The following is a 14,039-nucleotide window of genomic DNA, read 5'->3' on the forward strand; positions in this document are numbered from 1 at the left end:
ATATTGTATATAATTTCCTGTGCTATACAGTAAATCCTTGATACCTATCTATTTTATGTATAGTAGTTTGTATTTGTCAATACCATACTTCTAATTTGTACTTCCCTCCTCCTTTTCCCCTTTGGTAAGCGTAAGTTTTTTTTTATGTCTGTAAGTCTGTTTCTGCTTTGTATACACATTCATTAGTATATTTTTTAGACTTCACATGTAAGTAATATTATATAGCATTTGTCTTTCTCTCTCTGACTTATTTCACTAAGCATAATTTTCCCTAGGTCCATCCATGTTGATGCCATGGTAATATTTCATATCTTTTTGTGGCTGAATAATATTCCATTATACACATAAACATACATACATATCTCATATCTTCTCAAACTGATCATCTGTGATAGGCACTTGGGTTGCTTCTGTGTCTTGATTATTGTCAGTAGTCCTGCTATGAACATTGGGGTGCACGTATCTTTTTAAGTTACTGTTCTTGTTTTTTATTTTGGATATATAGCCATAAGTGTGATTGCTGGATGATACTGTAATTCTATTTTTTGTTTTTTGAGATATGTCCATATTGCTTTCCACAGTGGCTGTACCAATTTACATTTTCACCAACAGTATACAAGAGCTTCCTTTCCTTCACATCCTTGCCAACATGTTTTATTTGTAGACTCTTTTTGTAACAGGTATTCTTACAGATATGAGGTGATACCTCAGTATGGTATTAATTTGCATTGCTCTATTAGTGATGTTGATCATCTTTTCCTGAACCTGTTGGTCATCTGTATGTATTTGGAGAAATGTCTGTTTAGGTCTTCTGCCCATTTTTTGATTGTTTGTTTGTTTGATATTGAGCTACATGAGCTCGTTGTATATTTTGGATATTAATCCCTTGCTGCTTGTATCATTTGTAAATATTTTCTCCTGTTACATAAGTTGTCTTTTCATTTTGTTGATGGTTTCCTTTGATGTGCAAAAGCTCTTAAGGTTGATTAAGTCCCATTTGTTTATTTTTGTTTTCATTTCTTTTACCTTGAGAGACTGATCTCAGAAAACATTGCTACAATTTATGTGAAAGAGTGTTTCATTTATGTTCTCTTCTAGGAGGTTTATGGTATCATGTTTTTTTGTTGTTGTTGTTGTTGTTTTTAGCACTCAGTGGTTTGATTTATTTGCAAGATGTCACACAAGTAGCATTCTCCCCTGTTTTTCACTGTTTTGATTCAGAACATCAATAGTATCTCTGATCAAGGTCTCAAAGATCCCATCAGCTAGCTGCATCTTCACGCACAACTCATCCTCATCATAGTTCACCCGCTGGGCCTCTTCCTCGTGAAGCTCCTGCACCAGGATATGATCCACTCGGTCTCTTTTCTTTCTTCCAAATTTCATCATTTTCTGCCAATCTGTTTTGTGGTTTGGCTCCTTTTTAAGACTGAATAGCTTGAGTACTTCGGTTGCTATGAAGTTCTTGATTTCATCAAGGTTATTTGGATTTTTCACTCGTCAGAAATAACTGGAGTTGATTCTACATGGCTTCATCCAGACCGGTTGATTCAAGTTGGGATCCTCAGCAAATATTTCCTCAAAAATCTCTTTTGTTAAATCAAAAACCGCCTGCTTGTACACCCTTTTACTAGTACTTTCTATGGTATCATGTTTTACATTTAGGTCTTTAAATCATTTTGGGTTTATTTTTTCATTATTTTACATGAAGCTGTCCACCTTTCCCAGCACCACTTGTTGAAGAGATTACTTTTTCTCCATTGTATATTCTTGCTTCCTTTGTCATAGATTAATTAAATGTAGGTGGATGGGTTTATTTTGGGGGTCTTTATTCTGTTCTATTGATTTATGTGTCTGTATTTGTGACAATACGACACTGTTTTGATTACTGTAGCTTTGTAGTATAGTCTGAAGTGTGGAATGGTTATACCTCCAAATTTGTTCTTTTTTCCTCAGAATTGTTTCGGCAATTCAGAATCTTTTGTGGTTTCATATAAACTTTAGGATTCTTTGTTCTATTTCTGTGAAAAATGTCCTGTGTTTTGACTGTTTTGACAGGGATTGTGTTAAGTCTGTAGATTGTTTTGGGTAGTATGGCCATTTTAATAATATCAATCCATCAAATCCAAGAACATGGGATATATTTTCAATTCTTTGCATAATCTTCAATTTCCTTCAATATTTTATAGTTCTCAATCAACATTTTATAGTTTTCAGTGTATAGGTCTTTTGCTTCTTTGGTTAAGTTTATTCCTAGGCATTTTATTATAAATAATATTCTTCTATATATATATTTGTATTTATAAATAATATTCTATACATAATATTCTTCTATATATATTTTTAGTTTCAATTGAACACACAAAGTGTAGCAACAAAGAAGATATAATCATGTCTTTTCTCAAATTTATAGTTTAATGGTAATGCTTACATAGAGAAAGTAAAAAGGAAGAAATAAAAGAAGGGAGGGAGAAGGAAAGAAAGGACATCTTATACTTCAGAGACAAAGTCAAGAAGAGATAATCATCTAAACTAATCTAGCTTTTATTATTTATTTTAACCTCATAAGCTTCCTTTTCTATTATTTGGTTAATTCAGATTAATTTTCAGTTTTTAATTTTGTTTGAACCACATGTTTCAGCTCATTCTTATTTTCATTTTATCATATTTTACAAACTGAACATCTTGTAATTTTATATATTCCCCTGAGATCTTCATTTGAATAATCTGCATGATTTTTAGAAGAAGAATTCTGAATGAGCCATGAATCTTGACATGGTATTAGGTATGGTTGAGTATTGAATAAATATTTGTATTAAACAAATATTTGATAACTTTGTATCATCTTTTATGCTACATTTACTAGAGTAAGCTTAAGGTCTTAGAAATTAAAATATTATTTTATAAACTTAAAGAATATTAAGTAAGTAAAGCTGTATTTGAAAAGATAGGAACTAAAAATGGAAAATGGTTGTCTTATGCAAGACAAAATTACATTGAAGCCCATCCTTCCTTTCAACACTGTAGTTTATTGTATGTCTCTTCCCTAGTCTTCGCCTCCTCTTCTCTGTCTACCTGTGAGCTTTCTTTTGGGCTTTGTGTTCCCAGAAATCTTCCACTGAAGTCTTTACCTCTGAAGAACCATTGCACTTTCATTTTTATCACTTATTGACTCATTTCCTACCTATTTCTCTAGGCATTTTCTTTCACATACATATCTTATCTCTAACTCAAAACCCCTTCAATCAGTAGATATTTAATACAAGATGCTATGGAAAGTACAAACAATATGCATACCCTCTCATACACCCATGGGTATACATAGATCTCTGATGGCTTCTGATTCATTGCTGCCTAATTCTTGATAGAACTTGTTGTTCAGTCACTAAGTCATGTCCAACTCTTCACAACCCCATTGACTGCAGCACACCAAGCTTCCCTGTCCTTCACTATCTCCTGTAGTTTGCTCACACTCATGTCCACTGAGTCAATGAAGCTATCCAACCGTCTCATCATTTATTGCCTGCTTCTTCTCCTGCCTAATATCAATTCACTCATTATCCTCCCATATAATAGATCTCCACATTTTTGATGAACACTAAAAACAAAGATTTTACTTCCAGCTACCTTCACATCCCTGGTGGCTCAGATAGTAAAGCATCTGCCTGCCATGCAGGAGACCCAGGTTCGATCCCTGGGTTGGGAAGATCCCCTGGAGAAGGAAATGGCAACACACTTCAGTACTCTTGCCTAGAGAATCCCATGTATGGAGGAGCATGGTAGGCTACAGTCCATGTGGTCACAACAAGTTGGACATGACTGAGTGATTTAACTCACCTTCACATCCAGGTGTGGCTGGGTGATTTTGTCCAATATAATGAAAATAATAGTGGCATGTACTATATCATTCCTTATCCCTATTCTAATATCTACAATGCAGGTGCTGCCATCTTGGACCATGAAGTTGAGATTATGTACTATCAAGTAACAAGGTAGATAGAAGCATGACACTTGGAGCACTATGCCAGTCAGAACTGCCTGGCCAGATTTTGATTTTACATGGAGAAACTCCTCTCTTGCAGTTTCTGTTATTTTAGGGTTTCCTTTACTCACTCCTAACCTATCCTAACTGACCAGGGCTCTTTATCAGAATGTCAAGCTAATATTCCTGTGCTTCAGTACTCTCATAGTATAATAATAATGACCCTTCAGTATTATAAGACTATTTTAGACAGAAGTAAAATTCAGTTGTCATTGAATTCCAAAGTTAGTACACATTTCTTACATTTGATTGGTTCTTTAACAATGAAGAATATATATCAATAAAGGACGCTTCCTAGCTCAAACATGTCCCTCATCAAATAAAATGACTATCCATAAACTTATTTAATTGTGTTAAGATATTGTCTCCAGGGGTTTCCTATTAAAATATTAATTTATGCCTTAATGAATATCTATCAATTACAGTCTAGGTTAATGTCTCAAAGGATCTGTAGTGGCTGTAGTGGAGCGTCAACCTTGCTGTACTCTGCTTAGTAGGGAAAGTAATTGTGTGGAAGTATTTCTTGGAACATTCTCTGGAGTTCCACCTAAGAAGAATCTCTCTTATACTTTGATAGCCTGACTCCTTAGGAAAACCAACATTGCAATAGAAAGAGAAGGGGTAAAACTGAGGCTAACTAAAACTTAGGCCTCTGGCCTTACCATTCAGGAAATACTGACTTACATTATCCTGTAGGAATAGAAACAATAACTGGAACTGATCCAACCATAGTCCTGAACAAGGCAAAAGACCTCTGGAGACTCCTGGCTGACTTGGGTTTGTCATTTGAGAAAAACACTCAGAAGGTCTTGAGTGAAACCTAAGCAGTTATTGAAAGTGATGAGGAACTTGGAGTTTATGCTGAATTTCTGTAAAATTTGTATTTTATGATTAAACTTGGGTTTAAAGAATGAATAGAGTAACATAAAGGGAGAAAATTTGAGAGTGAATTGAAGAATTGAAGATAATGATGAATTGCCATTCCATCTGTGGGATGTCTAGTTTTTGGGTGAGTATCATAGATACAATATGATCTTTATGGAGACTGACCTAGAGAAAAAACATCTCTGAGTTTCCCCAGATTTATCTGCATCTCAGAGAAAACCTGGCATAATAGAAAGAGGATGAGATGGTTGGATGGCATCACCGACTTGATGGATATGAGTTTGAGCAAGCTTTGGGAGCTGGTGATGGACAGGGAAGCCTGGCGTGCTGCAGTCCATGGGGTCACAAAGAGTTGGATATGACTGAGCGACTGAAATGAACTGAACTAGGTTTCTCATAGTGTTTCTTCCAAGGAGCAAGTGTCTTTTAATTCCATGGCTGCAGTCACCATCTGCTGTGTTTTTGGAGCCCAAGAAAATAAAGTCTGTCACTGTTTCCCCATCTATTTGCCATGAAGTGACGGAGATTTGATCAGTCAGATTATTTCAGCCACCATCAGGCTGAAACCAGGCAGCCCAAGCCAAAATGATCAATTAAGCTGGGAGGTCTAGACACCAAATATCTACAACCTCTCAGGTCCACAGTTATCTATAGAATGAGGCTAAAATTCTTGCCCACTTAATGACTCAACTTACTTTCTGAATCAAATTAGGTTATGAACATTGCAATCCTCTGAAAGTTAGAGTGCTGTATAAGTGGACAGCACATTAATCAACAGACTGGTCGTTGCAGAGTCTAATCAGATCAATTAAGATCAATCAAGTCAACCAGGACTGAAGGAGAGAGCCAGTTACCATGTAAAAACAGTCTGCTTTAGGGCCGTCCCTTGTGTCCAATTTGCCACTTTTCCCTGTTTTTACTCCTGTTTAGTCCTGGAAACACTGCAAGTGATTTCCATCTGATTTAGGGAAGTAATGGAGCAAAGAGACTATCTGTAAACATAAAGAATACAATGAGAAACATTATGTGTGTATATAAAGAAAGTGAAATAAAACCCAGCGAAAAAAATTTTACAGCTTGTCTCAAAAGAATTATAAAATTAGTAGATGAAGGGTATGTTGTTACATTTTTATATTGCATTTTGCCAATGGAAGGGCCTCATAATATTTTTACTATACTTGTAGACTTGGCTCTTCTGCCTATAACATGGATTGAAAGCTGATTCTCTGGAATTGGGGACTGCTGGGAAGTGAAATGATTCCGGGGATGGGAGACAGCCTGATGTTATGATGGGCCAGGCTTTTTTAGCATCTCCTCTGGGCACAGAGCTGAGCAGGTGTGTGGCATCATGTCTGACTGTGCTGCTCATGCCAAAGCTTCCATCAGACATTCTTAAAGATGCTCTTCTTTTCTACTCTCCATCCTCCTCATTTTGTACTCCATTATAAAAAGGAACCCAAACCAAAACAAAACAAGTGTTAATTACAAAAGGGCCTTATGGCTCCAACTTTGTTTGATGTTGTTCATTGTTCAGTCACTAAGTCATGTCCAACTCGTTGTGACCCCCTGGACTGCACCACGCCAGGCTTCCCTGTCCTTTGTTATGTCCTGGAGTTTGCTGAAACTCATATCCATTGAGTCATGATGTCATCCAATCATCTCATCTTCTGTCACCCCTTCTCCTCCTGCCTTCAGTTTTTCTGAGCATCAGGGTCTTTTCCAATGAGTCGGCTCTTCACATCAGGAGGCCAAAGTATTGGAACTTCAGCTTCAGCACCAGTCCTTCCAATGACTATTCAGAGTTGATTTTCTTTAGGATTGACTGATTTGATCTCTTTGCAATTCAAGGGAACTTCAAGAGTCTCCTCCAACAGCACAGTATGAAAGCATCAATTCTTTGCCACTCAGCCTTCTTTATGGTCCAACTCTCACATCCATCCATGACTACCAGAAAAACCATCGCTTCGACTATATGGACCTTTGTCAGCAAAGTGATGTCTTTGCTTTTTAATATGTTGTCCAAGTTTTTTATAACTTTTCTTCAACGGAGCAAAGTTCTTTTAATTTCATGGCTGCAGTCACTGTCTGCAGTGATTTTGGAGCCCAAGAAAATGAAATCTGTCACTATTTTCATTTTTTTCTCATCTGTTTGCCATAAAGTGATGGGACTCGATGTCATAATCTTAGTTTTTTGAATGTTGAGTTTTAAGCCAGTTTTTTCACTCTGCTCTTTCACTTTCATCCAGAGGCTCTCTAGTTTCTCTTTGCTTTCAGCCCTTAGGATGGTATCATCTGTATATCTGGGGTTGCTGATATTTCTCCCAGCAATCTTGATTCCAGCTTGTGCTTCATCCAGCCTGGCATTTGGCTTGATGTACTCTGCATATAATTTAAATAAGCAGGGTGACAATATACAGCCTTGATATATTCCTTTCCCAATTTGGAACCAGTCCATTGTTCCATGTCTGGTTCTAACTGTTGCTTCTTAACCAGCATACAAGTTTCTCAGGAGGAAGTTAAGGTAGTCTGGAATCCCATCACTTTAAGAGTTCTCCATAGTTTGATGTAATTCACACAGTCAAAAGCTTTAGCATACTCAGTGAAGCAGAAGTAGATGTTTTTCTGGAATTCTCTTACTTTTTCTATGATCCAACAGATGTTGGCAATTTGATCCCTGGTTCCTCTGCCTTTTCTAAATCCATCTTGTACATATGGAAGCTCTTGGTTTGTGTACTTTTGAAGCATAGTTTGAAGGATTTTGAGCATAATCTTGCTAGCATATGAAATGAGTGCAATGATATAGTAGTTTGAACATTCTTTGGCATTGTCTTTCTTTGGGATTGGAATGAAAACCAACCTTTTCTAGTCTTGTGGCCACTGCTGAGTTTTCCAAATTTGTTGGCATATTGAGTACAGCACTTTAATAACCTCACCTTTTAGTATTGTGAATAGCTCAGTTGGAATTCCATCACATCCACTAGCTTTGTTCATAGTAACGATTCCTAAAGTCTACTTAATTTCACACTCCAGGATGTCTGGCTCTAGGTGAGTGATCACACCATGGTGGTTACCTGGGTCATTAAGACATTTTTTGTACAGTTCTTCTGTGTATTCTTGCCACCTCTTCTTAATCTTTTCTGCTTCTGTTAGGTCCTTGCAATTTCTGTCTTTATGGTGCCCATTTTTGTATGAAATCTTCCCTTGGTATCTCTAATTTTCTTGAAGAGATCTCTTATCTTTCTCATAGATTTTTTTTCCTCTATTTTTGTGTATTGTTCACTTAAGAAGTCTTTCTTATCTTTCCTTGCTATTCTTTGGAACTCTGCATTCCATTGTGTATATCTTTCCCATTCTCCTTTTCCTTTTCCTTCTCTTCTTCTCTCAACTATTTGTAAGTCCTCCTCAGAAAACCATTTTATCTTCTTGCATTTCTTTTCCTTTGAGATGGTTTTGGCCATGCCGCCTGTACAATGTTACGAATAGTTCTTCAGCCATACTATTTCAGGCATTCTGTCTATCAGCTCTAATCTCTTTAATCTATTTGTCACTTCCACAGTATAATCATAAGGGATTTGATTTAGGTCGTAATGGGAAAGCATCTGCCTATAATGTGGGAGACCCGGGTTTGATCCCTGGGTTGGGAAGATCCTCTGGAGAAGGAAATGGCAACCCACTCCAGTATTCTTGCCTGGAAATCCCATGGATGGAGGAGCATGGTAGGCTACAGTCCATGGGGTCGCAGAGAGTTGGACACCACTGAGCGACTACACTTTCACTTTGAATGGCCTAGTGGTGTTCTCTACTTGCTTCAATTTAAGTTTAATTTTGCAATAAGAGCTCATGATCTGAGCCACAGTCATCTCCAGGTCTTGTTTTTCTGACTGTATAGAGCTTCTCCATTGCTGGCTGCAAATAATGCAATCAATCTGATTTTGGTATTGACCTTCTGGTGATGTATATGTGTAGGGTTGTCTCTTGTGTTGTTGGAAGAGGGTGTTTGCTATGTCCAGTGTGTTCTCTTGACAAAACTCTTTTAGCCTTTGCCCTGCTTCATTTTGTATTTCAAGGCCCAACTTGCCTTGAGTTTATGAGGCAACAGATACTCCAGTTATCTCTTGACTTCCTACTGTTGCATTCCAATTCCCTATGATGAAAAGGACATCATTTTTTGGTGTTAGTTCTAGAAGATCTTGTATGTCTTCATAGAACTGTTTGACTTCAGCTTCTTCGGCATTAGTGGTTGGGGTATAGACTTGGATTATTGTGATGTTGAATGGTTTGCCTTAGAAACAAACCAAGATCATTTTGTTGTTGTGAGATTGCACCTAAGTACCGCATTTTGGACTCTTTTGTTGCCTATGAAGGCTACTCCAGTTGTTCTAAGGGATTCTTGCCCATAGTAGTCTGATTTAACTTCACCCATTCCTGTCCATATCAGTTCACTGATTCCTAAAATGTCTGAGTGACATGCCTAAAATAATGATGTTTACTCTTGCTATCTCCTTTTTGAGTTGGACACAACTGAGCAACTGAATAACAACAAATCTCCTTTTTGACCACATCCAATTTACCTTGATTCACCAACTTTGATGCTTATTCTTTATTACCCTGATACTGTCAATGCTTTTTAATGATTAATGCTTCAGTATTTGATCTATATCTGAAGAAGTTTTACTCCTGTGTTGCAAATTTGTTAATTTGTTTATTCAGTTTGCTATAGACTAAACTGTATGCCTCAAATATTCCTATGCTGAAACCCTAATCCCTAATGTGACTATATTTCGAGATAGGGTTTTTAGGAGGTAACTAAGGTTAAATGAAATCAGAAGAGTATGTCTGATATGATATGGTGGCCTTATAAGAAGAGAAGGAGAGAGAGACCCAGAAGGTAGCCATCTGCAAGCCAAGATTGATCTCACTAGGAATCAAATTGGCTGGCACCTTCATCTTGAACTTTTCAGCTTCTAGTGCTGTGAGAAAATGAATTTCTGTTGCTTAAGCCATGCAAGCTATGGTATTTTGTTATGGTGGCCAAAGCTGACAAATACACAGTTAAGTTGAGTGGGATTTTTAATTCTCTATCAATTAAGAAGGATCAAGTTGTCTATTCAATTATGAAGCTATTTGTGCTTCTCAAACGTGTACTGCCTTCACTATTCAAAAAACAAGAAGGTGGTATCCAAAGGGGTTGCATAATTTATTAACATTTTTCCAGTGATAAGCATCTCAAGTCTAGCATCAGAGCCTATTTTAGTGTGCTTAAACCACCGCACAAATTAGATACCATCAAATCCAGAGCCTTGTCTCAAGCGTCAAAATAATCCATCTAAACATGATTCAAAAGAGGATTAATAAAATGACTATGTTGAAAAAAAGAGTTGTGATCAGCAAAAACCAAAGCAAAATAAAATTTTACCATAAGCAAGTCAAAATTTAAATGACAGACTAGAGCAAAATGTTTTGCAATTTAAATCATAGACCAATAACCTTATAAGAAAAGCAAATAAAGAGACAGTTCACAGTAAAAGAAACATAAACATCTTTACATTTATGAAAAGATTCTCTCTACACCCCTCATAATAAAAGAAATGCAAATTTAAATTTCACTGAGATGTTATTCTTCATCTATTAGATAGAGAAGATCCAAAAGTTTAATACTACATTCTTTTCAAGTCTGTAGGGCAACAGTCCCTCTCATTCATGACAGAAGGGAAAATAAGTACATGCCTTCTGGAAAGTAAATAAAAAATATCAAAAATTTTAAGTATATCCTTTTGATCCAGATTGTCATTTATGAGAATTGATATCATGTACAATATAACTTGCAAAAGTATAAAATGGCTTTTGTCCAAAAGTATTCATTCAGAATTATTTGTAAAAGTAAACAAATGGAAAAGACCCAAAGTCCATCAATGAGAGACTACTCAAATAAACTATGGCATTAATCATATGATAGAATACACTAAACTAAGTAATTAGCCTCCAACTAATAAATGGGAAAAAAAATAAAATAAAAATAAATAAATAAATAAAAAGAATACACTAAACTAAGAAGAGAGAGATGAAGACCCTCTTTATGTCCTGATATGGAAGGATCTCCAAGGCATATTGTTAGGTGAGAAAAGCAAAAGATAAATGTTATGCTAACTTTAAAAAGTCAAATAGTTATAATGACCTAAATAAGTTCTGCAGGATATACAAGCTTGTCAGTGTCTTATGAGGATGGAGATTAGTGAGTATGAGTCCAAAGGAGGATAAGAAAAAGAGTGAGACTTTGACTCTAAACATGTCCCTAAAGTAATTTTTGTTTTTTGAACCATGTGAATTCATTACCTATTCATAACTAATAGAAAAATAAAACAATAGAAAGAGAGAGAGAGAGAAATCCATGAGGGGATTCCATGAGAAGAATCCAATATTCTCAGTAATCCATGCCTCTTTGTTCTATTTTTTTGATGTGAAGAAAGTCTTCATTATGGCTCTTTTCAGTAGTTTCAGATTAATAACAACTTTGGCAGTTTAAAAAATACATATAGAAGAATTAGTAACTGCATGTTCTGAAAATGCAATATTTAAAAGAAATTTGGCCAAGAAAAAATAATAACACTAGAATAATCTTGCCACAGTTTAAAATGTTCTCAATTACTGGCTATACGTCTATAATGAAAATAACAGAGACCTTAGAGACTAGTCAATTTGAGTTCAAATCTCATTTCTGCCACTAGCAACCTTTGTGTTCTTGGATGAATATCTTTATTACTAAAACTTCAGTTACTGTTCTCTGATGGTCATTGTAGTGATATCTGTAGTAGATGTACTGAATATCCATTAAGGTTATTCAGGTTAAAGAGCTGGAATTGGTAGGTTTGTCATAGAGGGTAGCTATTTTTAGATGATTTCTATGCTGTCACTGTGAAAATTCCATAAAGCCTGCAGTTATTTGCAAAATAAAGGCAGTCTACAGAGTCAATAACATTTCACCTATTTGAAATTTTACCATCTTCAATCTCACTTACCACCAGAGTACAGAAAAAGAAAGAAGCAAATAATGGCTCTCAGTAGCAAAACAGATTCTGCAAATATCTGTATGAATGGTTGAGCATTTGACTCTTAGAAGAGCCCCCTAAAAGCCCCCTTTAGAGCTGATTTGGCTTTGATTTCACGGTAGCGCTAAAAACAAAATTAGAGAAGGAACTGACAGAGTCATATTTACTGTCCAATGAAAGTGACAGACAATGCCTGAGAGGAGAGCCATATGAAGCAAACACACAAACTTAAGAGCGTAACATTTGAGAGCTTTTTATCTAGGAATACATATCTATAGATACATATCCCAATAAGTTGTGAAGACCTTGCTGTTTCAGGCCAGGTCCATTGCAAATATTTATCCAACAGTTTGACAAAGCATGGAAGAATAAAAATTTTCATTAAAAATGGTTAAAATAAAAATTAATGTTGATACTTAAATACCTGCTTATGTCAAAATCTCAGTTATCTTTAATTATTCATTCCCTGTGTTTTATCACAAATAGCTACAATTTCACTGTGTCCGACTTTTTGTGACCCCATGGACTATAGCCCACCAGGATCCTCTGTCCATGGAATTCTCCAGGCCAGAATACTGGAGTGGGTATCCATTCCCTTCTCCAAGGGATCTTCTTGATCCAGGGACCAAGCCTGGGTCTCCTGCACGCAGGCAGATTCTTTACCATCTGAACCACCAGGGAAGTCCCTTTAGAAATAGAAATTCTATCAGAAAAATCTGGTCTGAGATAAATAAAAACCTCTAAATTAACTCAAACCAAGAAAGCTGCACAATAAATAGGATGTTGCTCTTATGTGCTCATGGAAACTCCTGTAAACGAACAGAACAAAATTACCTGTACTGCCTCTGATTTAAGGCTTACGGCATGGTGTGTAATATTTTCCACCAGGTTCTCTACTTGAATTATTCCTATTTGTTTAAATTTTCAGAAATCCAAGGGCTGAATAAGTCACTTTTGCAAGCTGCAAATTGCTTTAAGGGGAAACACTTCAGTTGTTGTGTATGTAACTTAGTGAAAGTAAAATAAAGTGTCATAGTTGGTCAGTTGTGTCGACTCTTTGTGACCCCATGAACTGCAGCCCACCAGTCCTCTGTCCTCTGTCCATGGAATTCTCTAGGTAAGAATACTGAAGTGTGTTGCCATTTCCTTCTCTAGGGGATCGTCCATCCCAATCCAGGGATCAAACCTGGGTCTCCTGCATTGCAAGCAGATTAACGATATCCTCTTTGGGGCCATGGACTAGAGATCTTAATTCCTGTTGAGTTTTTGTTTACAGAGACAGGCATGAAGAAGGTGCTTGCCCTGAAAACTTTGATGCCATCCCCCTGGGATTACTACAACTCTTCTCAGTAACAGAACTGCAAGAAATTCGGCCATATTTTCCAAACAAGTAGCAATCAAAGTGCTAGTGCACCCTCTGCATCACATATTTTTTAGATGACCTATGTGGCTATGTTCTTTTGGGTCAACATTCTTCCTTTATTATGTGCAGTCCCCAGTCACTCTGCAAATAGCTATGCCACTTCTGTGGCTGCTAACCACACAAATTGTAGGACCATTTTCAAAAGTGTGTTTATTATGGAAAGTGACAAGTTTCTTTTATTGTTGTTATCATCATTGTACCAACAAAATAATAATGAAGAATCAACTCCTGTTTGTTAATTGAATCCCACTTCAGCCTTAGAGTATAGATCCGTAACCTCCAGGTTCCCTGAACTGATGGCGAACATGTGGGAAGTGGTGGGGGCAGGGCAAGATAGAGGTACCAGAATCACCTGGGGACTTATTCCAAGTGTTCTTGCACATTTCTATAGTTTTCTCTCATCCCCAATTCATTTGAATACATACTTGTGAGGGAGTTTTGTGGATTTAGAAAAAAATTTCCCAGATGATTCTGATACATTAAATGCAATAATAATAATACATATCATATAATAGCAAACATTTATTGAATGTGCTCTATAGGCTGGACATGTTCCTAAACTCTACCTTTTCCTGTTTAAGACCTTTTCTCTGTGATTAATACAATAAGTTGATATTACAGTTTGGAAATTAACTGCATAATG

The 14,039-nt window shown here is 36.4% G+C and overlaps 1 non-coding gene across 1 annotated transcript; it reads left to right on the forward strand.

Annotated features, from left to right (window-relative positions):
- Positions 1-3,634: 3,634 nt before the first annotated feature.
- TRNAG-GCC (transfer RNA glycine (anticodon GCC)) lies at positions 3,635-3,706 on the forward strand. The gene has a single exon. It is a non-coding gene; the product is annotated as a tRNA-Gly (tRNA).
- The last annotated feature ends 10,333 nt before the right edge of the window (positions 3,707-14,039 follow it).

The sequence above is a fragment of the Odocoileus virginianus genome, chromosome 22 (genome assembly GCF_023699985.2).
Source record: "Odocoileus virginianus isolate 20LAN1187 ecotype Illinois chromosome 22, Ovbor_1.2, whole genome shotgun sequence".
NCBI lineage: Eukaryota > Metazoa > Chordata > Mammalia > Artiodactyla > Cervidae > Odocoileus > Odocoileus virginianus.